Source organism: Lissotriton vulgaris, chromosome 2_1, assembly GCF_964263255.1.
Source record: "Lissotriton vulgaris chromosome 2_1, aLisVul1.2, whole genome shotgun sequence".
Classification (NCBI taxonomy): Eukaryota; Metazoa; Chordata; class Amphibia; order Caudata; family Salamandridae; genus Lissotriton; species Lissotriton vulgaris.
In genome coordinates, this window is record NC_141687.1 from 1,545,982,559 (window position 1) to 1,546,008,068 (window position 25,510).

General features: G+C 44.3%; 1 protein-coding gene and 1 long non-coding RNA gene across 3 annotated transcripts in view; one reads left to right on the top strand and one right to left on the bottom strand.

Moving 5' to 3' along the window:
- Positions 1-25,510, bottom strand: part of PARP9 (poly(ADP-ribose) polymerase family member 9) — a 614,444-nt gene that overhangs the window by 35,798 nt on the left and 553,136 nt on the right. The window lies entirely within an intron of this gene.
- The window catches only part of LOC147732879 (uncharacterized), a 140,429-nt gene that overhangs the window by 8,428 nt on the left and 106,491 nt on the right, over positions 1-25,510 (top strand). The window contains exons 1-2 of one of the 2 annotated variants that reach the window (XR_015308497.1): positions 3,985-4,160; positions 5,103-5,171. This is a non-coding gene — a long non-coding RNA (uncharacterized LOC147732879). Of the gene's footprint in view, positions 1-3,984; positions 4,161-5,102; positions 5,172-25,510 lie in introns of those variants that run through there. The other variant, XR_015308496.1, reaches the window with a different exon arrangement.

Consider the following 25,510-nt stretch of genomic DNA (forward strand, 5'->3'; position numbering starts at 1 on the left):
AGCGGTAGAAGAGGGCGAGACAAATGCTTCTTGTGAGGCGTTTCGAATATCACGGACGTCGTAGGTGTTGGAACCGTCACCGTGATACCCAGTTTCGCAGCCCCCCTCAGGAGAACCTCCTGGAATGTAGCAATGTCGTCCACCGGAGAGACCCTGGTCCCAGGGGAGTCCGATAAGGTCGGCGAGTAGGAACGGGTCCTGGAGGAGTCCGTGCGGGACCTAGAACCCTGCCTCCTATGGCGACGCCTCGATCTGGTGGAGGATCTATGATGACTCCTCGATCTTCCTCTCCGTCCGGAGCGTGATCGGGACTTTTTCGGCCTTGGTCGATCCACCGGTTCCAAAGGAGCAGGAGACTTAGGCTTGGTCGGAGCCTTCGGTTTAGGAGTCCCCTTGGGCGGAGTCGGAACCTAGGCAGTGATGTAGACCTCGGAGGAACCGGAGGTGGCTTGTCTGTAAACCGAGGTACGGGCTGAGGCGGTGGTAACGGAGGAGGAGTAGGGTCCCTTGGTGGGAGACCCCTCGGCAACAGAGGCGGTGGCGTAACCTGCCTCTGTGACGGGGTATAAACTTCGGAGTACACCGAGCCCGGTGAACCACCAACTCCACCAGCCTGGGACGATGGGGAACCTCCCCCGGCGTCAGGCCTTCCTCCACCTGTCTTCGACGTTGAAGAACGGCGACCCGACGGTGACCGTCGGCCCCCTGACGTTGAGCGTCTTCTCCTCAGCGTCGAACGCCTTCGCCTCGACGGCGACCGTCTGTGCCTCGACGGCGATCTTCTGCGCCTCGACGGCGATCTGCGCCTCGACGGCGATCTTCGCCTCGACGGCGATCTTCTGCGCCTCGACGGCGATCTTCTGCGCATCGAGGGCGACCTTCGCCTCGATGGCGATCCAGCCCTCAACGATGAGGATCTCCTCGACGACTATCGTCTCCTCTTCGCCGACGGCGAACGGCGGTGTCGCGTCAACGGCGAGCGCCGACGCCGGGCCTTTCGACGCCGATCACTCCACGACGGCGTCAACGAAGACGACGACGAAACAGTCACCGGAGACTTCGATGGTGGCCTGGTAGGATCCCTCTACGCCGAGCATCGAGGTAGTTTCGCCCCTGACGACGGGGAACAGACCGTAGTCATCCCTCTCGACGCCGAAGTCGGTGCAATCGACCCCGACGGAGAATGGGGACGCTTGCTGGTCTTCCTGCCCCAGAAGAGCCCCCCAGAGGCCTCAGCATGGGCAGAAGAAGCCCCTCCAGACCCACCTTGTGCCTTCATCCTCCTTTCCTCAAGGCCCTGAAGCCTGACCTTCTTTCTGTCCTTCAGGGTCCTTCCAGGGAAGCCTTGACAGATCACACACTCCTCTGGGACATGGGAAGAGGGAAGGCAGAGGATACGCACCTCATGGGGATTCGATTTGGCCTTCTTCCTGGAGCACTCCGGGCATTTATCGAATAATGCAGGCATATTCAACATAAAACAGAGTGCAACACCAAGGAGAAAGGCATCAAAGTACTTATAAAGCACTTAATTTTGAAAAAGTAGTGAAAAATCACCAAAAACCCTTGAAAAGGGAGAGCTCAATGCTCCAGGGTCCTGCTAGCAGGAGCCGTAAAAAAAGAACTTAAAGTACAAGGGACCTGCAGGGCATTCTGGGATACTGTGAATCTTGAAAGTTCTCTTAAAGGCACAGTATCCTGTTTTGAGCCACATAATGGCAGCCTATGGGGCTTGTCTGTCCATGTCTTCCTCTCTATCATTCCAGAGGGTTTTTTGCTGCTAAAGCAAGGGAAATTTGGACAGACTTTGCTGTTTGTGGATTTTTGGTGGAATTTCTAGTCGAAGTACTGGATAGTGTAGCCTGTTTATAGGCTGCATTATCTGTCTTTAATTCTCTCTTAAGTGTCTGTGCAGTTCTGCATTTTTTCGACACTTTAAGAGATTATTTTTGATTGCTCCGGGGTCCACGCACATGGGCGGGACTATTCACTAGATTATGACTATACACAGAGATCCCGTACTACAGAACTGTATTGTGCCTATTGTCCAGAAGCTTCTGGAATTGGTGAACAGGTGAATGGCACAATGAAAAACAAATTAGCAAAAATGTGTGATTCCACTGTCTTGAACTGGCTAGATGTTTTGCCCCTAGTTCTAGTGACAATGAGAAATACAAATGATAGAAGGACTGATTTAAATCTGTGAAAAGTACTAATGGAACAGGGAATGAGAAAAACACATATACCTGGTCAACAAGACAGGCCACTGAGAAATAGAGTGCAGATTTTGGATAAATGTTCAGAATCAGGTGCTAAGCAACCAGAAGCTGGTAACACAAGAGAAACAGACTGTAAAACTGGTGATTTAAGACCAACAGACTGTGAGAGTGTACAGCATGGTTTAAGGCTTAATGATTTTTCACCTGACAACGATTTAACAGGACTAGGACAACAGAGACCACATCTGAAGTATAAGTCACTGAAATTGACATATTTGGCACTTCCTGATATACAAGAGGAAGCAGATAGCCAGGAAAGTCTGAGAGTGACTGTACGAGAGGTGGTCAAGGAAGAAGAAAATTCTGAAATAATGAGAGTTATCTTATCTGACACTAGAGGAGGCAAGGATGATCAGGAAAATTCAAACAAAGACTGTGAACATATAGATAGGGATGATTTACACATGAATTCAGGGATTACTTGAAGTGACCATAACAGTATTACAGAAACATTTCTGGGTTCTAGCACACAAGGCAAAGACGATTTTTGATGAACAATTTCCAAGTAGTTCAAATAAAAGAAGGGGCAAAGGACTGAAAGTCATTCAAGTGTGGAAACACACTTTGTACAGACAGTACATATTTAGTAGATTAGATTTATAGGATAACTTAGATACCATAGTAAATATAACATGTTTTGCTTTAGGTATAAGATGTGTTTATGTTGTATCATTTTTTCCCTCTAATGAGACTGTCAACAATGTACCAATAGTTGTCACCAGTAGATAGAATTGATGAAGCGAGATACAGAAGATTTTGTGTGTACCTCATTCAGATCAATCACCTCCATAATAAAGTAATATATTAATTTTGATTGCTGTGTATTAACCAAAACACACACATTACATGTGGGAAATGCTTTACACTAACAGGTTTAATTAACATATTAATTGGTGATATAAAACGCATGTTTAATCTATTTTGTTCATTTAAGTGGTGTAAAATGCATGTCTGCGTTATAATGTGCATTGTGCATTTGCATGTTACTTTTCTGCTTTATTTTAATGGCTTGCAGTGTGATGCTTTTCTGCTAGGTAACAGTTTTAAAGGGTAAATATTAGCACTGGTGGTTGGGGGAACAGAAAACACATATATTTTATGTATTCACATTTTCTGTTTATTGTAGTTTTGGTGGGTTGCCAATTCCAAAATGGCTTCGCTTTTCCTGGTTCTGCGCAGTAGAAAGGCTTACATCATTTTTCTGAGAGAAAGCTCGTTTATGCTCCGTCTTCACTGAAAAAAATTTTGAAGCTTCAGCTAACTATGATTCGAGGCCACTTGATATGAATGTTGGTGAAGTGGCTGCAGGCCAAAGTGATAACCACGAGAACAGCTGAATGTCTGCCAAGGACAAAAGCATATGGAAACAGCTGAATCACTGAAAATGAACATTTAAAAAGGCCTAAATAGGAAAACAGGAACTGTCGAACGTGTATTTATCAGTTTGCAAACAAAGTTGTTCACGGACATCCTGGAAGTTTGAGAAATGTATCAACAGTCGAATTCATATCTGTCAGCTTTTAATCAGCAAGTTATTCATGGACATCCTAAAAATTAACAAATACTATGTCGATTAACGAACATCCTGGAAGCTAATAATTGCAATGTCATGACCAATCAGAGAAAGGAAACCGGAAAGTGTTGAAACATTTGAGGGTAGTGAGCCAGAAAATAAAGTATAAATATCAAAGCAAAATTGGGGTTTGATGTCATTGGAGCTGAACGCAGAGAGGGATGCTTTTTGCACTGCAGCTGTTTGCAGAGATGCTGGGAGCCTGAAACTATGCCAGACTGCTTGCTGATAAACCCTGTAGGTTGGAGATTTCGTTGCGGGATATTAAGCTTTGGTGAGAGACTGCGTCCGAGGAGACTTTGAGTTAAGTGAGTATAGCTTTGGGTTTAGTGCTGGGTAGGCAGGTTTTAGTTTAAAAATCGTTAGAACGAAATGCATGTTTTAACTATGGTTTCTCTGATCTTTTCATGTAGAATTTCACTTTCAGTTGCATTGACCAAGGTTTGATGTTTTATTTGAGAGAATAATGAAATTAATGTGAACTTGAATTTTCTCTTTATGATTAAACAGTTTTACTTGATTTATTGCCTGAATAAATAGCAATGCTCAGTGAGAATTAACAATGATAGAATAAATGCTAATTTTCTTTTATGCAAATTAATTACATAAAATCTTTTGAATAAAAATTAGATAAATGAAGAAGTAAAAGCTGGTCTTTGATTCTTCCTACGCCTAATTTTCGTTCTAGCAGATCCATTGCCACTATGGTGGTGTGTCTGAATAATTAAATGTCTGAATAAAACAATGGTAAAGTGTAAATAATAATTAGTTAAATAGTTTTAGACACTCCACCAAATGTTACAGCATTTCTCCAGTGTGATTCACCAGAATCCTTGAAGCCAAGTGTAAGTGAACAGGGTAAATGCGCAGTGTTATGGGCCCCACTGATGCATGATTTGTTTGTTTTAAGGTTTCAGGGAAATGGTGAGTATTGATTAGAAATTATTTCTGGAGCCGCGCTGTAGCAAGGCTACCACACCTCCTTTCTTCTGAGTGACCCCAAAAGCGATAGAAGCGCCTTGAGTCACTGAGTCATCACAGCAACGTAGCTAATCTACCAAAAATGGGATGCAATTTAAAAAACAAAATCATAATATTCGCTGATTACACTTAACAAGTACTGACAGACAGGAAGTCCTCTGAAAGAGGAAAATATAACCGATGGTCAATGAATACATGAATGAATACACTATTGTTTTTGGCTAAACTAAAGATCACTGGACAGAAGAACATTTTTTAATTTTTTACAGAGCCACAAGATGCCAGAAAGTGAGCAGGTGGGTGACAAGCCCAGCAGATGCAGAACGACTGCTACAATGGTAATTGGGTTGAAGAAGCTAATTTACTGAGAATGAAAGATATTATAGAACATGATTAATAACGTAGGTTACAGAAAAGGTGTTAGAAGATCACACAGAGACTAAACGTTTAATCCTTAAAATGTTATTCTGACAGAGTTCTTAGACACAACCCTAACTGCCTTCTCTCTTTGCCCTTCACCAATGTTCTGATGTGAGCTCCACTAGCAACATTCTAAACTCGGAATGGAACATGACAATGGCAGAGGGGGGTTGGGGGAGGGCGAGGGGGAGGGGGGTAGGGGAAGGAGGCACAAGGGAATATAGCATTCCAGACATAGATTATAACATATCTCCCTTTGAAAGGAAAGAAGAAGAGCCAGAGGGTAAATTATGTACATTGTGAAGTAAAAATATACTAGAATTATATTACCATTATGTAAAGGGTAATGTGAATATTTGCTAAAATAAGAATAGCACAATTTAAAGAAATACAACACAACACCTCATAAGGGAGGGAAGGAAACGTGCGAGACGTTACTGAATATAATTGATATATGAGCAAAGATTTTAATAACGAACAGAGAAAAGGACTGGCACCTTTTGTAATCAGATTGCCAGCTAGGTGGATGTCGATCTCTGGCTGTCTTATGACCCGTAGTTTGAATGGACACGTCATCTTTTCGGCTGACCGTTTCTTCTGGAGGAACGAGAGCCTCTGGACAGCAATTTATGTTGAACATACTCCAAGTACGGCCATTCTCCACAATCACTGTGTTCAGTTTCACTCATCTTATTTTTTCAGGTTTAGAAAATGATGTGGACTTGGAACGTGACCTGTATGGACTTTTTAAGTTCACCCTTTGTCTATTTACGTCCCACCGTTTCCCATTTGTTGTCATACTATTTTGTGTATCCTTCTTGGTGATGTCCCACTTTTTCTTAGTCTCAATTTCGGTCAACCCAGACTGGACCACCCCCATTCAACCAATTGGGAGTAAGTTTGGATCTAGGATATCCACCTTCAAGTGATACAAACAGAGTTATACCTGAAACAGCATTGGGTGTGGTTGGACCATAGCATTTTCCTCACAACTTTGTCAACTTGTTCTCCTGAGTTAAGAGCTAACTGAATGGTCTCTTTAATCATCCTATTTACCCTTTCCACAAGGACATTGGCCGTAGGACAATAGAGGGCCTCTTTATAGGATTAATAGAAACATTTTCAGAAATAGAGTCATTTCTGTGGAAATTAACTATGCCCTCTTATCTGTGATTATAGTACTGGGAATAACTTCCTTGGAGAATGTATTGTTTAGAAATTCAATCAGTTTGGCAGAATTAATATTGTTCACTGCTTTGGTAGGTACTCAATGAGAGTGATATTCTACTAATATAAACATGTATTTGAGTTGTACATTTAGATAATTCATAGGTCCTATGCTGTCCAAACCTAGCTTTTCCCAAGGTTTGGTAGGGACCGCGACCAGTATGAGGGGCAAAGTACGGGTGATCTTAGATTTGTCACTGGCACAGCAGGCAAAGCAGTCCTTAACCTTTCCTTCAACCATGGAGTCTATGTATAGAAACCAGCAATCATTCTGTATCTTGCTTTTGGTCATACTACATCCCAGATTACCCTCATGAGCAATATCAATAATGTGATCCCTCATGTTGCTAGGGGGTGCAATTTGTTTGGACCTCAGAATCATATTACCCTGAATGGATAATAAATTTCTTGCATTCCAATATAGTTGCAAGTTGTCAGGTAATTCCTTACATTTGGCTGAGCAACCCTTGATTATTTTGTCTCTTAGAGCAGCCAGGACAGTATTGTCTTTTTCCCCTGTTCCCATTCCTTTTTTATCTATGGCAGGAATTTCTATAGAAAGTATTGCTTCATCAGGCGGTTTTATAAGGGGATCTTCAAAAGCTATAGGTAGCTGGAACATACATTGGCTACTTGTTGTTCTTATACCTGGAAAATACGCAACAGCGGAGTTGTAGCCCTGTAATGCAGTATCCATCTAGCAATGCCAGGGGTGGATTTTTCAATGCATTTAGAAGAGAACATGGGGATGAGCGGTTTATGGTCTGTTCTTAAACTGAATGGTATTCACTAGAGGTAGAATTTAAAGTGATATAGCCCAGAAACACGCCAGTGCTTCCTCCTTTAAGGTACAGTAGTTATTTCAACCTCCTTATGAGTCTTAACCGCAAATGCTATGATCCTTTCATTTCTGCCAATGATTTGTGAAACAGACTCACCCAAACCTCTAATACTGGCAATCGTAGTCAACATGATCTTAGCTTTTACGTCAAACATACCTGAATGAGGGGCACAAGAGATTGCTTCTTTTACCTGGTCAAAGTCAAATTGGAACTGAGTACTCCACTCAAAATGAACTCCTTTTTTGAGTAATGTTCTCATAGAGTGACCTGCTCTGAGAAGTTAGGGATATATTCGGAAATATACTCCATTAATCCCAGTAAGGATTTCAGTTCCTCCTAGCAAGCGGGTGTAGGTGCTAGTTTGACAGAGTTTACCAAGCTGTACTTAAGCTTAATGACTTCTTCTTAAATGTTGTGTCCCAGGTATTCAACCGATTTAACCCCTATCTTGCATTTTTCCATCTGTAAGGTAAATTCAGATTTGCTTAGTTTACCAAGCACTCCTTCTAGGATTTTATTGTGTTCCTCTTTGGAATTGCCATACATTAAAATGTCGTCCTGAAAACAGTGGACCTTGCAGGTTCCCTGTAGTATGTGCTGCATTATCCGCTAAAATACGGCAGCTGCAGATGCTAGGCAAAATGGCATCTTGCAGAATTGGTATGCGCCAAAAGGAGTAATAAACAATGTTAAGGCCTTAGAATCTGGGTGAAGAGCTACTTGGTGATAGGCCAAGGAAAGGTCTATCACACTGAAATAGCTTACTACTTGAGTGATGCTCAACATTTCATTGGTTTTGGGTAGAGGCTATCTGTGTATCGAAATATTAGCGTTGAGATCTCTTAAATCAATGCATTAACAAATATTCTTATCCCCTTCTTTGGAGGCAATAACAATAGGGGCCAACCATTCAGCAGTTTCAATTCTTTCAATCATCCCTGAATTTTCAAATGTGTCTAATTCTTTCTTGAGGGATGCCTTATGAGTAAAGGGATGGGGTGTGCTTTTGTATGACAGGTTTGGCATTAGCTTTAAGTTATATATTTTGAAAACACATTTTGAGTAATCCTGAATCACTTGTGAAGGCTTATGGAAATTTCTCACATATTTCCATACCCATGACTGTCCTGTCAACTAAATAGACCTGTTCAATTGTATTGGGGGTCCAACTAAATCCCTAAGTCTTTCTGATGCTTTCAACCTAGGAGATCCCTGCCAAGGGACTGGGATCTTTATTGAAACCTCCAGCGTTCACATCAGCTGGAAGTGGGGTATATTCCTTGTTAGGGAATTTCTCTTTAAATGCAGATTCATTTATCAAGGTGTAAGGGTGCAGGAATCGGAAAAAAAACATTAATTCAACTCCATCTAAAGCTATATCACACGTGGAATATGTCAATTCAGTATTAGGAATTGCAATACAATATCTTTCTTTTCTACCTCCGCATCATTGACCATGTAGGTGACCTTGTAAATATTATCTTACAAACTTTCGCAAAGTGTCCTTTTTTGTGCACTTTCTACATGTTACCCCTCTTGCTGAACACCTGGTATTTATTTCTAAACAGTTTCACCCACTATTTGGTGTGCTACAGCTTTGTCTCAGGCTCACAAACATTCCCCCTGTATTCATTTCACTTTCCCCATATTTAAGACGACTTTTTGGGGAAGCCCTTTGATTCGTATATTGTCCTTTCCATTAACATGCACTAGTCCATGTCTTTCTTCCACTCAGTGATTGAAGGTGTTTCTCGAGAGCCCCTAAACCGCACAATATTCCTCTTGATGATCATCATTCCCAATGTTACCCAAGGTTTCCCTCTATTGTTTAAGTCAGTGGGTCCCCAAATGTTCAGTAGGCAGAGACCTATGTTAGGCTCGATTTTGGTCGACAGCACTTCCCCCATGCATTGTATCAGTGGACCAATATTTTTTAATAAACGTGCATTCCCAGACAATATGGGTAAATGTGCCTACTTGACTACACCGCTTCTTGCATTCAGGATCTTCTCTGTGGCCCATCTTTACCAATTCCAGACCAGATAGATAAGTTCTGTGCAGTATTTTTAATTGGATCAGTCTCAGTCAAGAGGAAATTGCAACTTTACTGGGGGAGGCGAGGCCTCCAACCATTACTCGACCTCCATATCCGAAACATTGGTTGGAGGAGGGCGTCAGGCATATTATTGATTAGTTTCTTATACATCATGGAGATGGACTTGTCCGGCATGTAGTCATCTAAAACTCTATCTTTCAGTGGGGAACTCACTGGGGGCGACTCTCCTCTTGGGATAACTGATAATAATGTGTGCCTTATCTGCCATTTCGAATTCATTTTGTAGTTGTGCGAAGGGATTTCCGTACCAATCATATCCCATTGTTCAAAGCCTTTGGAGTTTATCTGGACCACATGCACAGTTGGGCCTGTTAATCGTAATTTATTGGGTTTGTAGTCGAGCACCCCCGTAAAATTTCTTTCTGGGAGAAGCCACCTATCCATTTGATATCCCGAGTCACCCAGGGGTCTATACATGCATTGGTTAAAGGCAGCTAGTTGCGCCGCTCCAAGTAATATCTTTTGAAGACAGGGAGTCCTATTCCCCCATCATGCTACCCTTGAGTGTGCATTTGGGTCGCAATGCAAGGTGATTTGCCTTCCCACAGGAGCTCTATCTACTCGCTTTCAATGGCTTTAAAATAATCTGAGCAAACCGGCCCCAGTGAATTTTGTAGGATATATAAGAAACGTGGTAGGGACATCATTTTTATAAGTGCAGCTGGGCCCAGAAGTGACAGTGGGAGTGACTTCCAGTGTTTGACGTCATTTCTTAGTTGTTGTAGTGTGGGCAATAGGTTGTGCTCATAGTATAATAACAGGTATTTAGTGACATATATGCCCAGGTATTTAAAGCCCTCGGTCGCTTTTTATAGTGTATCCCCTGGGCGTGGGAGAAAATTTACCCCTTAGCATGTATAGGACTGATTTGGACCAGTTTATGCTATAGCACGAATAATTCCTGAAATTGGTGAAAATGTTTATTGCTCTGTTTAGTAAGGCTCTTTGTGACGCCAGGTATAAAAGGATATTGTCAGCATATAGGGAGATACGATCCTCCCATTCCTCTGACCATTTTAGACCCTTAATGATTGGGTCTCTACGTATCCACATTGCTAGTTGTTCTAACATTAGAGCAAAGAGTAGCGGGGACAGAGGGCAGCCCTGTCTGGTTCCCCTCTCAAGGGTAAACACCGGAGACCTCCGGTTATTACCTACTACTTGGGCCAAGGGATTTCTATAAAGAAGTTACATCCAGCACAGATATTCATGGCCGAATCCCATTTTCTGAGGACCGAGAACATGTATGGCCATTCGATCGTGTTGAACGCCATGGTGGCGTCAAAAGACACCACCACCGCATCTTCACGCAGCGTGTCTAATCTTCCCATTATTCCATGCAGATGCCACAGATTGAGGGAGGTGTTTCTTGCAAACATAAAGCCGGACTGGTCGGGATGTACAAGCTTAGTGATGACCTGCAGTAGACGGGTGGCCAGCAGTTTCGCTAGGATCTTAACTTCTACGTTAAGCAATGATATTGGCCGGTATGAGGAGCATATACTTTTAGGTTTCCCACTTTTATGAATTACCACTATGATGGCCAACCTTTGATCTGCTGGAAGTACCCTGTTTTTTCTCAGCTTTCCTGAAACATTTTCATGAGATGTGGGGCTATTTTACTTGGGGCTAATTTGTGCAGCTCTATGGGCAAACCATTTGGTCTCATCGCCTTGCCTGCCTGTGGGTCTCTTATTGCCTGCTCGACTTCTGTGCTTGTGAGCTCACCATCTAGCGTTGAAAGGTCTTCATCTGAGAGGCTGGGGAGAGTCATGTAAGATACCCAAGAATCTGCATCCGCCTCCAAGGAGGTCATGTGTGATTTATACATTTGTTTATAATAGTTCCCAAATGTATTGGCAATCTCCTGAGGGTACACAATAAACACTCAGAGAAATAGGGTCAAAGGGATATTTTAACGACCTGCCACGGTTTTCTTCCCCAAATACTACATATCAAATACACATTAAACCGGAGGTCTCACAGAATGCCACCAAATGCCAAAGAGAGAATTGAGAAGTAGGAGTACTATGAAAGAAACAGAAGGGGACCCTTAATCGGAGATAGGATTCCCATCAATTACCTTGGTGATCCGTATCATCATCTGGGTATCCTCCCAACCAATCGATATACCTCTTGATCATAGAGGCTATCTCCTTGGGAACTATCTCTCAAGTAGGTCGAGAAAGGAGAAACAGAAACAAGGGAAGAAATATTCGTATGTTCTTCAAGAATGATCACAGATTGTTGCAAAAGTAACCATGAGAAATAGTGCAGTGCAGAAACAGTGAGTGCAAAGTTAAAAGAGAATTGTTAAGAGAGAAACAGTCTTTATTACAGATATCCCTTAACATAATCAATAAAAATAGTGCAAAAAGCAGTGTTCACAAATAACTACTTTCTATTAAGGTCGACATGTTTCTGTCATTGGGGTAAAAGTGCCCGAGGCTTTCTTCAGGACCTGTCAATGTTAATAGTTTGCTACTACATCGAAAACAAAAAGTGTGACCTAAATAGTGTTGAGTGAAAAAAGGAAAAAAGACTTTTAACCAATTGTCTAGGTTCGAATAAATACAACCCTTCTCTATAGATCCTCCGCTTCAAGGGATGCAGATGGCACCTGAAAAATAAATGAAACAACAAATACTCCCAAACAATTCACTTTTAATGGGCCTAAAAGCCTCTACTATGTCATGTGATATATATAATGCTATCACAGACTGCATATTATATCATATAGCAGTCTATATTGCCAATCGTAAATTCTTGCTCAACCGTCTTGATCGGGAAATTGACCTCACCTCACCTGGTACCTCACTCAGGAATACGAGGTCCCGCTTAAGAGGAATCAGGAAGAAAGAAAGGGGGAATGATAGAGAGACTGGTCCTAACAGCAATCAGTTCCTGTCCTCCCACATATCCCTACAGCTCCCGTATTACTCCTATTGGTTCTATGTACTTAGTAACATAAACAAATAGGTTCTGCATCGGTATTCTTTTATGAAAAAATAGATAGATAAACAGTAATGTAAATCTAAGTGTCTTTATTGGCTCAATACCTCGAGTGTTCCCCTTCATTCTGTGCAATATGGAACCAGAATCAAAGAACAAAGAGCGGAGCTTCGCCTGAAGCGTAAGGAAATTTTTGTCACAGATAACCAAAAAAACCCTCCTCCGAGCCTCGACCCCAAACACACTGTTAGAAACACTTAGTTAAATCAACCGCACCAGAAATAGCATGGAGAGCGTAGCGCAGTACCCTTGGCTACAGCAATGTTTTAGAAGGTAGTCCCCTACCTGTCCGTCGTTGCCTCCGGCGGTGTCAGAGTCGAGGATGGAGGTAACGAGCGGTACAGGTTACTTGCTTTATATATCCTAAAGAGCCCACCCCTGTGCTGCATTTCCGGGGCTTGAGGCATGTTCCAACCATGTCACGAAAGACTACAAAGTGACATCAACGGAACCGGAACTCGTAGTTCCACTGTTCTGCGCAAAGAGTTTAGTGACTGGCAGATGTAACAGGAACATTACCGATCTACAATTTGACATCAAAGAGACCAGAAGTAGTAGTTCTTATCTCAAAACTACTCTCTTAAAAATTCTCTTTTAACCTTGCACTCACTGTTTCTTCACTGCACTATTTCTCATGGTTACTTTTGCAACCATCTGTGATCATACAAATCAATCTCCTGAGGTTCCCTAACCTGCTTCCGGGACTCGTTTGTAAGTTCAGCTACCAATCTATTAGCATGTTCTCTTCGGTTGAGCCAGGCCAGCAGGTTCCCTGCTTTGGCACCTACGTCATAGATTTTGCTGAGTGTTGCCCTGTAGTGTGATCTCATAGCATCAGAAACTGTGACCATATACTCTTTTGCTTTTAATTTCAGCAAATGCTGGGTCTCTTCTGTATCTACCTCTTGTAACCTTCCTTACAACTGCAGTGTACCGGCTTCTAGTTTGACCAATTGTGCATTTTTCTCTATTCGATTCCCTGCAATCAGGGAAACTGCATGTCCCTTAATCACTGCTTTAATCGCCTCCCATTGCAACTGCACACATTCTACCGATCCCTCGTTTTCTTGGAAGAAATTCTCAATTTCTTATGTAATTTTAGGTTTGACCAGTGGGATTTTGAGGAACCGTGGATTTATTGGAGCAATTCTACCTGCTTGCGGTTCTCCCACCCCTACCAGGGTCCAGACTGGGGAGTCTAAAATGCCTCTGGCCAGATGACATACCTCTTTAATTTGTCTTAGTTGGCCTTCTGGCACTATGATGTAGTCAATTCTTGAGAGGCTGCGGTGGGCTCCAGAATAAAATATGAACTGCGTCGCCCCCCGGTGGAGCGCACGCCATGCATCCACCAGCCCCATAGCTCCCATAAAATTGTGAACTTGAGTTTGTGAGGGCGGTATCTCCCTAGGAGGACACCTATCAAGGTGTCCCGATACGATCAAATTGAAGTTCCCTCACACTAAGAGCCGTCCCGCAGGAATGGCGAGCAAGAGATCCCCAAGTACTTTAAAGGCCAATGTGTGGAGGTCCGGTGGTCCATACACTGATACAAGTGTTAATGATTGGCCTTCCCATATCCCGTTGACCACGGCAAACCTGCCCAATTTATCCGTCCATGTGCGTTGAATAATTATTGAGAAATTTTTCTTCATCATTATGCCTACTCCCCTAGATCTTGAGCTGAATGCCGAATGTGCCACGAGCCTGAATCCCCACCTGGTCAATGCCCCACATGCGTTCCCCATCAAGTGTGTCTCTTGTAAGAGGACCACGTCTGGTGAGTGCCGTTTCATGTACTGGAACAGTATTCCCCTCTTGAGCTTGTCACCCAGGCCGTTTACATTCCAGGGCATGAGCCTAAATCCCTGCTTTGTGGATGATCCCATGATCCCACTGTAATCCTTTGCATGGTACAAGAGGCCCTGCAAGTGTTGCACTTCCCCTTTCCAATGTAAACCTCCCTTCCGCTGCAGTTAGGGCATTTATCTATGTGTTAAGTGTTTAAGATTTGCTAAATTCCTTCTAAGGATGCGTGTAAGTGTCTTCTAAACTAAATGCGAATATTCTCAAAAGCCCTTGTCCCCCTCCCTGCTTCCCTGCAATCTGGGCTTAAAACTGCCCCTGTCCCCAAATATGCAGAGTGCCTGCCACCCCATTTAAGAACTATTCTAAGAGGATTAGGAATGTGCAACCTCCATACCTGTGCCCACCGCCCTTTACCTTGTCCAACTAGAATGTCCATGTAATTGTTATAATTAAGAATTGAGACTTAGAGTCACTTAGCTGTAGCCGCAGGAAAATGTTCAGGTGGCCGTTCCACTGTGTGCGTTGGCTGGAGCCCTTGAGTTCCAGTCAGAAGCCTCAACAGTTTTCTGTGCCTGATCTGTTGTTTCTAGGCCTCTGGGCTGGTTCCCTCTACTAGTTGCTTTGAGTATGTCTCAGGGTTGTAGTGACGTCTGGGGGACGCTTCTCTCCTTTTGAGGAGAGAAGCCTGTCCTGGCCGGCCTCCAACTGTCTAGCCACTCTTGTGCTGATTCTGGAGTCTCGAATACCATGCCTTCCCTTCCACCTCAACCTGCAGTTGTGCCAGGAACAACATTGAATATTTAAGACCTTCGACTCTGAGCCTGCTTTAAACTCCTTGGAAGCAGCGTCTCTGCTTCTGCACACTGACGGTGAAGTCAGGGAGGAAAGTTACCATGATATTGTCTAGTCGAATAGGTGGAATGGTGTGGGCTGTTTGAAGGCTAATGTCTTGGTCTCTAAAATTGAAAAGCCGCCTCAGCAAAGGTCTGGGTTGGGGAGGTCGGGTTTTGGTCTGCCTCCTAGAATCCGGTGAGCCCTTTCAACCGAGAAGTTGGATAGGTTCTTAGGCTAGAGGTGTTTGGTAATGAGCTCTTCGACAAATAGATCTGGAGTGGGCCCCTCCATGCGTTCCAGCACTCTGATAATTCTGATATTGTTGCAGCACGACTGTCCTTTATAGTCGTCCAGTTTACCTTCCAACGCTTTGCTGGTTTCCTGGAGGCGCGCGATTTGTTACTGCATGGCTTTTGAGTTCTGGCAAAGATCAGCTGTAACGCCTTCCATTGTTTTAACTTTTTCACTTATTTTAGCGAGGACTGCCCTAATGAGTTTAACTTCAGTCGTTATTGAATCCATTCATCCTTCGAGTGAAGTTCTTACTCCTGTGATTGCGTCCATAATGTCTTTCAATGTAGGGTTGTCAGCATTTTATAGCTGTCCGGTCTACCTCAGCTGTCGGCGTTCCGTCTGGGTCCACAGTCTTTGACATGGCATACCTTTCAAGCTTCGCTTGGTGAGTCATTTTTGTTACCTTGCTCCCTGACATCACACGCTCCTACGATCATTGTGAAGGATGGAAAGACCCTCTTTTCTAGGTGGCCCATTCCCTTGAGATATTGGCCGACATCTGCCTCCGGAGCGCAGCACACGCGGCCTTTGAGGGTTCTCTTGATGGGGGTTACAGATGAACAGAGTCTGACCAGATGTCTGCCACGTCGTGTATATTATATTCAGGGGATATATTCAGGTGGACTACTTTGCACATATGCTTTGGTGTTATTGGTAAGTTGGTGGCTATTTTATCGGTAGCGCTCTTCAGGCGGCGTGATATGTCAACTTGAGGGCTCCCCGGATGCCCATCCTTTATTTCTGTTGCAGTGCAGGCTCCTTCAAAGCTGGTGCTGTTCCCTTTCTCAGTTATGGCGTTTTCCCCAGGCCAGTATTTTCTCACTAGTCCAAACGGTCTCAATTCACTGATACTAGTGTAAGCACATCTCAGCCCTTCCCCGGCAGCTCCGCCACTGTTGACAGTGAAAAAGAGCAAAGGTCACTTATCTTTACACCCACTCTGTACCGCTGGCTAAAAATCCCCAACTGACGCCACATCTAGATAAAGATGCCATCACACAAGCACACAAAAATCATGTCTGGATTCGAGAGTTTAGCTCGAATGTTGGCAACATTCCACGATAACAGCTTGATATCCTTTCTCAGTGTAAGAATAATTACTTGCAATACTTCTGAAGAGTTTGTTTGTGAGGAAGGTTAAATAAAATCCTCACTAGGACCTTCATTTAGAGTGGGATTTATAAGGAACATGCTACTTACCAGTATGCATCTGTTCTTGGCATGTGGAGCTGCTGAGTTGCACACAGTGCATAGATAGCCACCTAGTGTTGGGCCCCGATGTTGGCAGTTTGTTTTTGTCCTGAAAAGTTCTTTGGAAGTCATGAGATAGGTAACTCCTCTTTTGGACCATATTGCGCATGGGCATCGGCTCCATCCTCAGATTGTTTTTCGCCATTAGGGAAATTATGGAGCTTTGCAAGAAAAGGAAGGATGTCCATGTAAGCTGTATCTTACATGGACATCCTTCCTTGCACTATGAATTAAACTTGGAAAAAAAACCTTTAAAATAAACTTTTTTGAATAAAATGCTATTGAGTAGCAATTCCCATTCATGAATTTCTTTTCTGGATTTGGATGGTATATTCGTTAATTTGAATCATTTACATCAGTATTGGCACTTTTGTTCTGTTATTCAGCCACTACTGCTAGGCACTTGGTGAACACTCTTGGTGCTGTTGTGACTCCGTTTGAATTGATAGTGCTGCCCGTCTATTACAAATCGGAGATACTTCCTGTGAGCTTTGTGAATGGGAATGTGGAAGTATGCGTCCTTGAGATCTAGAGTAGCAAGGAAGTCATTTAGTAATAGGAGAGGAAGGACTTGTTGGAATGTGACCATGTGAAAATGGTCTGACTGTATGTATATGTTTAGCGGTCTGAGGTCTAGAATAGGCCTTAGAGAGCCGTCCTTCTTTGGGATAAGAAAGTATAGGGAGTAAACCCCCTTGTTTTGTTGGTGCAGAGGAACTGGTTCTATTGCACTTTTTTCTAGCAAAGATATTACTTCTTGCTTTAACAGTGATAGATGTTCTTGTGACATTGGACGCTGTTTGGGTGGTATGTTTGGGGGTAGATGTTAGTTCTAGACAGTAACCTGACTGAATAATTTGTCGCACCCACCTGTCTGATGTGATGTCGGCCCAGGCAGGAAGGAATTGTTGCAGTCTTCCCCCCACAGGAGTTGAATGTTGGGGGGGGGAGGAGAGGAAAGTCATTGGGTAGGGGTGGAGGCAGAGCGGGAGTTCTTGGTTTTGCCTCTGCCTTTGTTGTTGTTACCCCTGTAACCCCTTCTTTGGTAGCCCCTAGTGAATGTAGATTGGCTAGGGGTCTTGTAGGAAGTGGAGGGGCTTTCGGAGGAGTAGCCTTTTGCGTTGCCTCTATATGATGAGCGACGAAAAGAACGTCTGGGAGCTTGCAGCTGCAAGGCTCCCATAGATTTAGCTGTGTCAGTGTCTTTTTTCTTTTTCTCTAAAGATACATCTACATTAGGGCCAAATAAGTGTTTCTCATTAAATGGCTGATTGAGGTTGGAATTTGTACCTCACGTTTAAAACCTGAAATACGTAGCCAGGCATGCCTACGCAAAAGGACACTAGTAGTGATTGCCCTTGAGGCAGTATCTGCAGCATCTAGGGCACAACGGATGGAAGTATTAGTGATATTTTTACCTTCTTGTATGAGTTAATTGGCCCTATTTTCATATTTGTCTGGTAGATGCTGCATTAAGGACTCCAGTTCATCATATTGTGCCCTGTCATATCTTGCCAATAGCGCTTGGGTATTGGCAATGCGCCATATGTTAGCTGCCTGTGACACTGTTCGTTTGCCGGAGGCGTCAAGGAGTTTAGATTCCTTGTCGGGTGGAGAGGCCTCACCTGATGCTTGTGAATTGGCACGTTTACGTGCGTTAGAAACTACTAAGGAATCTAGGGGTGCTGGGCCTCTAATGTAAACTGGATCAGTAGGGGCAGCTTTGTATTTTTTCTCAATGCGAGGGTTGAGGACTCGAGCCCTGACAGGATCTTTAAAGACCTGTGTTGCCTGCTTAATGAGCCCCTTAAGCGTTGGCAGAATGGCAGTGGACCTGTGTGTATTGTCAAACGTGTTCAATAAGAAATCTTCCTCCACAGTGTCTGTGTGCAAATCTACCCCCATGGTATTGGGCAGCCCTCTGGACTAGTAGGTTAAAATCTATAGTGTCCTCTGGGGTGGGAAGGCCTGGAGGGATATACATCGTCTTGAGGGACGTAAGGCACATCAGGGGTGCTATAATCATCCCATGGATTAGGTGACTGAGGGGGACTATCGTTCCCTACTGGTTCATAAGCACCTCCACTTGTGTCATCAGAGTCTGTGTCTACATCATCATCTGGGTTAGGGGATGGTGTAGGAGAATGATGTGGTGGAGGATGTGGAAGAGTATGGGGAAGTGGAGAAAAGACCCTTAATGGAGAGGTTGCACTGTCTCTCTTCTTTGAAGGAGGAGGAGGAGGAGGTGCAGGCGCCTCTAGTGGTCTCTTCTTGGAGCTAAGAGACACTTGTCCAGTCTTAGGATCCTTTACAAGAGTCTTTTGAGTAGGATCTGGTAGAAAAGGCTCTTCTGTGGATGGCAAGTCCTTCGGTTTTGGAGGTTTTTTCGACACTGATTTGGTAGCTGGTCTAGGGTCTTTTGGCTTAGAACTGTGACCTTTTGCAATGTCTCTACCCGGAACGTGTTTTTACGGTTCCGTGGGTTTTTTCGGTTCCGAAGCGTGGGAGTCGGGACCTTTAGGTAGTTTTTTACTCGGCTCCGAGTGCGGTTTTGACATCGATGAGCCTGTGCCAGTCTTCGGGCGCCGAGTGCTTGGGTGTCGAAGCAGAGGTCGGCATGGATGAGGAAGATGGCTTCTTTTTCGGTGTCGGTGTAGGATCGACACCGGGAATAGGCTGACTCGAGCCCGAGCCGCATGAATGCTTAGTAGGCTTCTTTGCTGAGCCCGAGGGCGGGGACTGGGAAGCAGTCTCTCAGTGTTCACCCGGGCCCGAAGGTGAGGGTGTGCCCGAAGCCTTTTTGGAGGGTGGCAAGGAAGGGTCGGGGTCGACGTTCTTACTTACGACCCGTCGAGCTGGAGTGATGTCCTCGATGTCTGAGTCTTCGGCATCGGAGGAGCTGGCGCTTATTTCGTCCCGCTGCTGTGTTCTGGCACTTCGACGCCCTTTTGGAGGATGTCATCCGGGATCGATGCTGACGAGCGAGCCATTGTTCTTCGAGCTTGTCGGTCCCGAATTGTCTTCATGGAGCGGAAGGAGGCACAAGCGGAACAGTCTTTGGCCTCGTGCTCCAGGGAGAGGCAAAGGTTGAACACCTCATGTAGATCGGTGTGGGGAAACTTCGACCTACATCAAGGACACCTCTTGAGTGGCGTCCTTTAGAATAACTTATGTTATTGCAAGGCTCAAACTTTTGTGATCCAGTAAGGTATTAGCATGACTCACTAAAGTGGGGGGAAAAAAGGGGGGAACCTAGCTGTACTAGATCTTAAACTTACAAAGGCGTGGTTGGCGGATGAACTTCACTAACGACAACCATCACTCAGGTAGTACCTAATTGCTCTGAGTATAAGGGGGGGGGGTGGGTTGGGTGGGGGCACTCGAAGGGAAGCAGCAGGAATCAGGGACATTCATTTTTGCACACCTATGTACTTACTCACATACACAATAGGCAAGGTTAAGGTATACTCTGAAAAGAAAAAGAAGGGGAGTGCTAGCTGGCTCAAGAGACTATCCGTCATTTCTTCTATTATGTGCTTTAATGGCTAAAAAAGGCGCTCTCAGGTTTATCTCGGCCAATATCTGTGGGTTAAACAACGCTGTAAAAAGGCAAAAAGTTGCACAAGTGTTACGGTCTCTAGGGGGCGATATCATGTCACCAAGAGACACACTTAGAAGGATCACAGAAGCAGCTCCTGAATTCATTAGGGTATAAGATCATTGGGGCTACCACACAGGGAGCCAAAACAAAGGGGGTAGGAATTATGGCTGAAAGAAGACTACCCATTAAAAATCCACGTGTTACATCTGACTCACTCGGCAGATGGGTGATTGCGGAATGTCACTGCCCACAGGCCCCCCCTTCACTACATGCTCAATTTAAGGTAGCAACGCTGATGATCCAGGCATCATTAATCTGATCTCTGGGGAGCTAGCTCACTGGCCCACTCCAATAATCCTGTGTGGTGACCTTAACATCAATCTGCCGCACGACCGAGAAATAGGGAGCAAATGGGGCTATAAAGGCAGAAAACCCTTGGTGAATAATGCACTAACCAATTTAGCACAAACCCATGGGCTCAGCGACGTTTGGTCTAAACTCAACACCTCCCAGCCCGGATACAGCTATTTTTCATCCCCACACCAAAGATTTGCTAGGTTAGACTACTTCCTGATCTCGTCTTCTCTACTAGACAAATGTACTATAGACATAGCTCCACGCTTCATGTCAGACCATAATCCGCTTATCTTGAACATTGGGTGGCTTGAGAACTGGAAGGAGATTCCAAGGTGGAGCTTCAGAAAGCACTCTTACAGGATGCTAGCTACCGGGCTCATATGCAAGCCTGGATTCAGGGATTTCTTGAAGTAAACCTGGGATCGGCCTCTGACATAATAGTCTGGGACACACTAAAGGCGGGTATCCGGGGTGAAACTCTAAGATTTTCAATTAGAAAAAAGAAAAAGAAAAACAACTAATAACTGATTTACAGGGAAAGCTAACAAAAGCAGAAACCACACTAGTACAAAGGGTCCAAAGTGGAGTGGAGACTGAGAACATCCAAGCCGAAGTTACACTTAGTAAAGCAGAGATAGGGGCAGTATTCGCAGAAAAAACAGCAGCTAAATGGGCGGCTACGTGGGAAACACTTTATGAGTGCAGTGACAGTATTGGTCACCATCTTGCTGTCAAAACTAGGCAACAAGCAGAGAACAGTGAAATATGCACAATTCAATTACCAACAGGGATAGAGACCAGTCACCCTATTAAGATACAAGAGGGCTTTCAAGACCTCTACGTAGCATTATATTCAGAAGGAAATAATCGGTCAGCTGATTTGGATGAACTTGAAACTACTAGTTACATGGATGACATAGAACTCAGGCAGCTTAGTCCGGGCGACTGTGCACAGTTGGAGGCTACGCCAACCTGGGACGATATTTCAGCAGCCCTAGCTAGTCTGCCTGACGGTAAAGCCGCAGGAATAGATGGAATTCCTGTGGAATTTTATAAGATATTTGCACCCCAAATAAAATCCCTCTTTCTTGATGTAGTAACTGCTATATTCAACGGAGGTTCCCCCCTGCCTCCTGGTCCAACGCTAAAATCTCAATTTTTCCCAAAAAGGATAAATCACCCTTAGAAATGGGCTCATACAGGCCTATTACCTTAATTAATTGTGATTCCAAGGTGTATTCCAAAATGCTCGCAGTAAGAATATCTACGGTATTAGAATCTCCGGTGTCAGAATGGCAGCACGGATTTGTTCCAAAAAAGAGCACTACCGAGCATATACGGAGGGCTATCACTTTATTTGATGCAGCGCAGGTGTCAGGAGACCCGATGTCCTTTATCCTGTTAGACGCTGAAAAGCGTTTGATCGGGTCTCCTGGCGGTTCCTGTGGAGCGTCATGAAGAGGATGGGCTTTGGTCCTAGACTCACACAGGCAGTTCAGGCTCTGTATCAGTGCCCTACGGCCTGTGTAGTAGTAAACGGGAGGCTCTCTGAGAACTTTAACATCTCGCGGGGCACAAGGCAAGGATGCCCCTGCTCCCCTTTGCTTTTTGCACTCTACATAGATCCCCTAATTAAGAAAATCGGAAAAAAACTCTGCAATTCTGGCAGTGAGAACACAGGGAGTTAACACTAAGATTTTGGCGTAAGCTGATGACCTGGCCATCACCACTTCTGATCCGGAAAGCGCTATACGAGCACTAGAATCAAAAGAACAGGCATTTGGAAAAATATTGGGGTATGCATTAAATAGTAACAAAACACAAATAATATTCAACAGAGAAGTCAATTGGAACAACAGCCGGGTAGTTGCAAAGGCCAAATATCTGGGGGTAACAATAACAGCCAGCTTAGATGAAATTGTAACAAAACACTTAGCCCCTTTGGCCGCCGAAACAAAAAGATCCCTTAAAGTAATTGACAACTTGCATCTGACACTTGTGGGAAGATGCAATGTACTTAAAATGACTTATTTTCCAAAACTGCTCTATTATTTTCGCTCCATTCCATTGGAATTTAGCAAGGCACAGTTACTGAAATTTCTGAAAATTTTTATGCAATTCATCTGGGCTTATGTGCAACCTAGATGGGCCCTAAGACAACTGTCGCTTCCTAAAGAGCGGGGGTTTGGGCATTGCCCAATATAGTACTTTATTACTGGGCGTCAGTTCTGCAGTCTAGCACCGACTTAATCACTGAACACTCTCTTACTCCTGCAACCGGTCTGCCCTCTCCCTTTTGGCTTTTGTTGGGAGAGGAGTCTCTCGGCTGTCTCTTCAGGCAGGTATCCTTTGGGTACTACAAGCGGGTCTGGCTTAAGACACTGATGAATTCTTTTAAGGTGTTTGGTAATGTACGTCGAATCTATGGTCTTGGAAGGTATAACCACTATACCCCTATCAGCTTGAATTGCAACTTACCCGCCATCTTCGGCTGAAGTTACCTAGCAGACTGGTACAAAGCTGGCATTTTAAAACTAGGAGACTTAATTTCAAATGAAAGAGTGAGCATTTTTTCTGACTTACAAAACAAATATGGCTTAAAACAACAAGACGCCTTTAAATATCTAGTTATTTATGACTTTCTCTCACGAAAGGCTGGGGGACTCGCTGGGTTTTCAGAGGTTACGTTTATCAATCTTTTACGATCTCCAGTAACGCCACGAATAGGTTCTATCTACGCTGCCTTAAACTCCGAAACCCCCAGAGGATCTCCCCAGGATTGCGGACAAGTGGTTTTCAAAACTAGAGGCGCCACATAGTTTGTTTTTTAAATCACTTGAACTCTCCCATAGTGACCTGCTGTCAGCAAAATTACAGGTGTAACACTTTAAGACCTCCTTCTTTCTATATATGACGCCCAGTAAAATCGCCAAATGGGGAACAGGCAAGGGGACTGCCTGTCCACGGTGCTCCGAGTTTGGCGCCGACTCTATCCACATGTTTGCCACCTGTCAAAAACTATTGCCTGTCCTCCTTAGAACACAGGAATTTCTGGGTAAGGTCATGTCTCAGGACTGGGTATTAACCCCCACGACAATCATGCTAGGGACTTATGAAGATGTTAGTAGGACAAAAGGAGGGGCACTGGTATTTGTAGCCATGACAGTTTGGAGGATCTGTGTAGCCTCAGCATGGATTGGGGCTGACCCACCTCCCTTCCCCCAGTGGCTAGCTAGGCTAATGGCAAGTTATCTTGAAAAAGCTTTATATGCCAAAAAAGGTCGCAAAGGGAGGAACAAGGGCCTAGACATTTGGGGACCTCTCACCACTTGGCTAGCACAGCCTGATTCTTTAATCGGCTTTCTGGTTTTTTTTCTCTCTCTTCTCTCCTAACCTTGCAGCCTTGTCTTTTTTTCTCTTTTTTTTAGATTTTGCAAATATCTTAGGTGTTCTTCTGTGCATAATTTGGTGTCCTTGATGAATTTGGTACATTTTATTTTTTGCAGAGGAAGGTGTGTGGGGAAAGGGGGGACACAATGATGTTAAACACAGTATACTTTGCATTGGACAGTAAAATAATTTTTAAAAAAAAGAATGGCGTCCTTTCCATGAGCCAGAGAGTAAGGCCTATGTAGGCCCGAAGGCCTTCGCCGACGACCGGAATCGAAGACTTAGAAGTGGTGAAGAGTCGCATCGATGGGGACCGCGATCGAAACAATACCGTCGACTGGGTGAGGATTGCGCGCCGAAGGAAAATCGGTTCCAAACTGGAGCGCTGGAAACGCATCCAAACCCGATGGCGGAAAAAAACAATCTGAGGATGGAGCCGATGCCCATGCGCAATATGGTCCAAAGGAGGAGTCACCAATCTCGTGACTTCCAAAGAACTTTTCAGGAGAAAAACAATCTGTAAACATCTGGGCCCAACACTAGGTGGCGATCCATGCACAGTGTGTATTCTGTAGGTCATATGCCTCGAACCGTATGTTTAAGCTGTACAAATTGTTTTAGGGAAGGGGTAAATCAAATCTCCACTTTATGAATACAGGTTCCTGTAACCCGGGTACACCACTGAAATGAAGTCAGTCCTGGGCTTCCTAAGAGGATAAGGCTTCAAAACTGTTCCTGATGGGAAAGCTGAAAAGCAGCTTGATAATAGCAGCTTATGTGTCACCTGAAACAGGGGGAAAATCTGTCAATGGTTTAATTGGCCTGTACAAATACCCAGAAGGCAGGGCTTTGATTGTGCTCTGGGCAGGATTCAAAAACAACAGACGCTGTGATACAGTTCTGGCAACATGAGAGTTTTTTAAGTTGAAGATGACACAGTCCCCTGGGATTCCTCTGGATGAAAGCCTACCCAAGTGGTCCTTCTAACAGAGAGGACTTCCTTGTATAAATCATGGAACCAACCTGATTTTGATTTAAGCCAGAAGACTGTCTCATTCAAAGTCGAGTGGTCTCTTCCCCGGTAAAAGATGATATAACTGGTACATCCTTCAGAATCCTTACTTCCCAATCAAGAATAGCCTTGCTATCTTTACTAAGGACTTGCCTTGGTTTGCCATTCAGCTTCACTGAGGTACATCTTCCCTCATCTCTTAGTAACTGGGGTGTGCCTCAGAGACCCCACGTCTGATGTACTTTCAACATGAGTCTTTTTCTTTCTTTTCACCGGAGGAGAGCTGGTGGGGGATGAATCAAGCACTTGCACTTTGGCCCCTGGAATCAAAGTATATCTGATTGAGATAATTGGAGATGGGTCCACTTTATCCTGTAGGTGTTATTCGCTTATGGTGATGCCATTTGCCGCTTAGTAGCGTCATCTAGTGGAGTGGTGTGGCTCACTGGTTAGAGGCGGCAGACCCGGAAGAGGGAGTCGGCCCGGGACCAGGGTTCAATTCCCGACGCGGC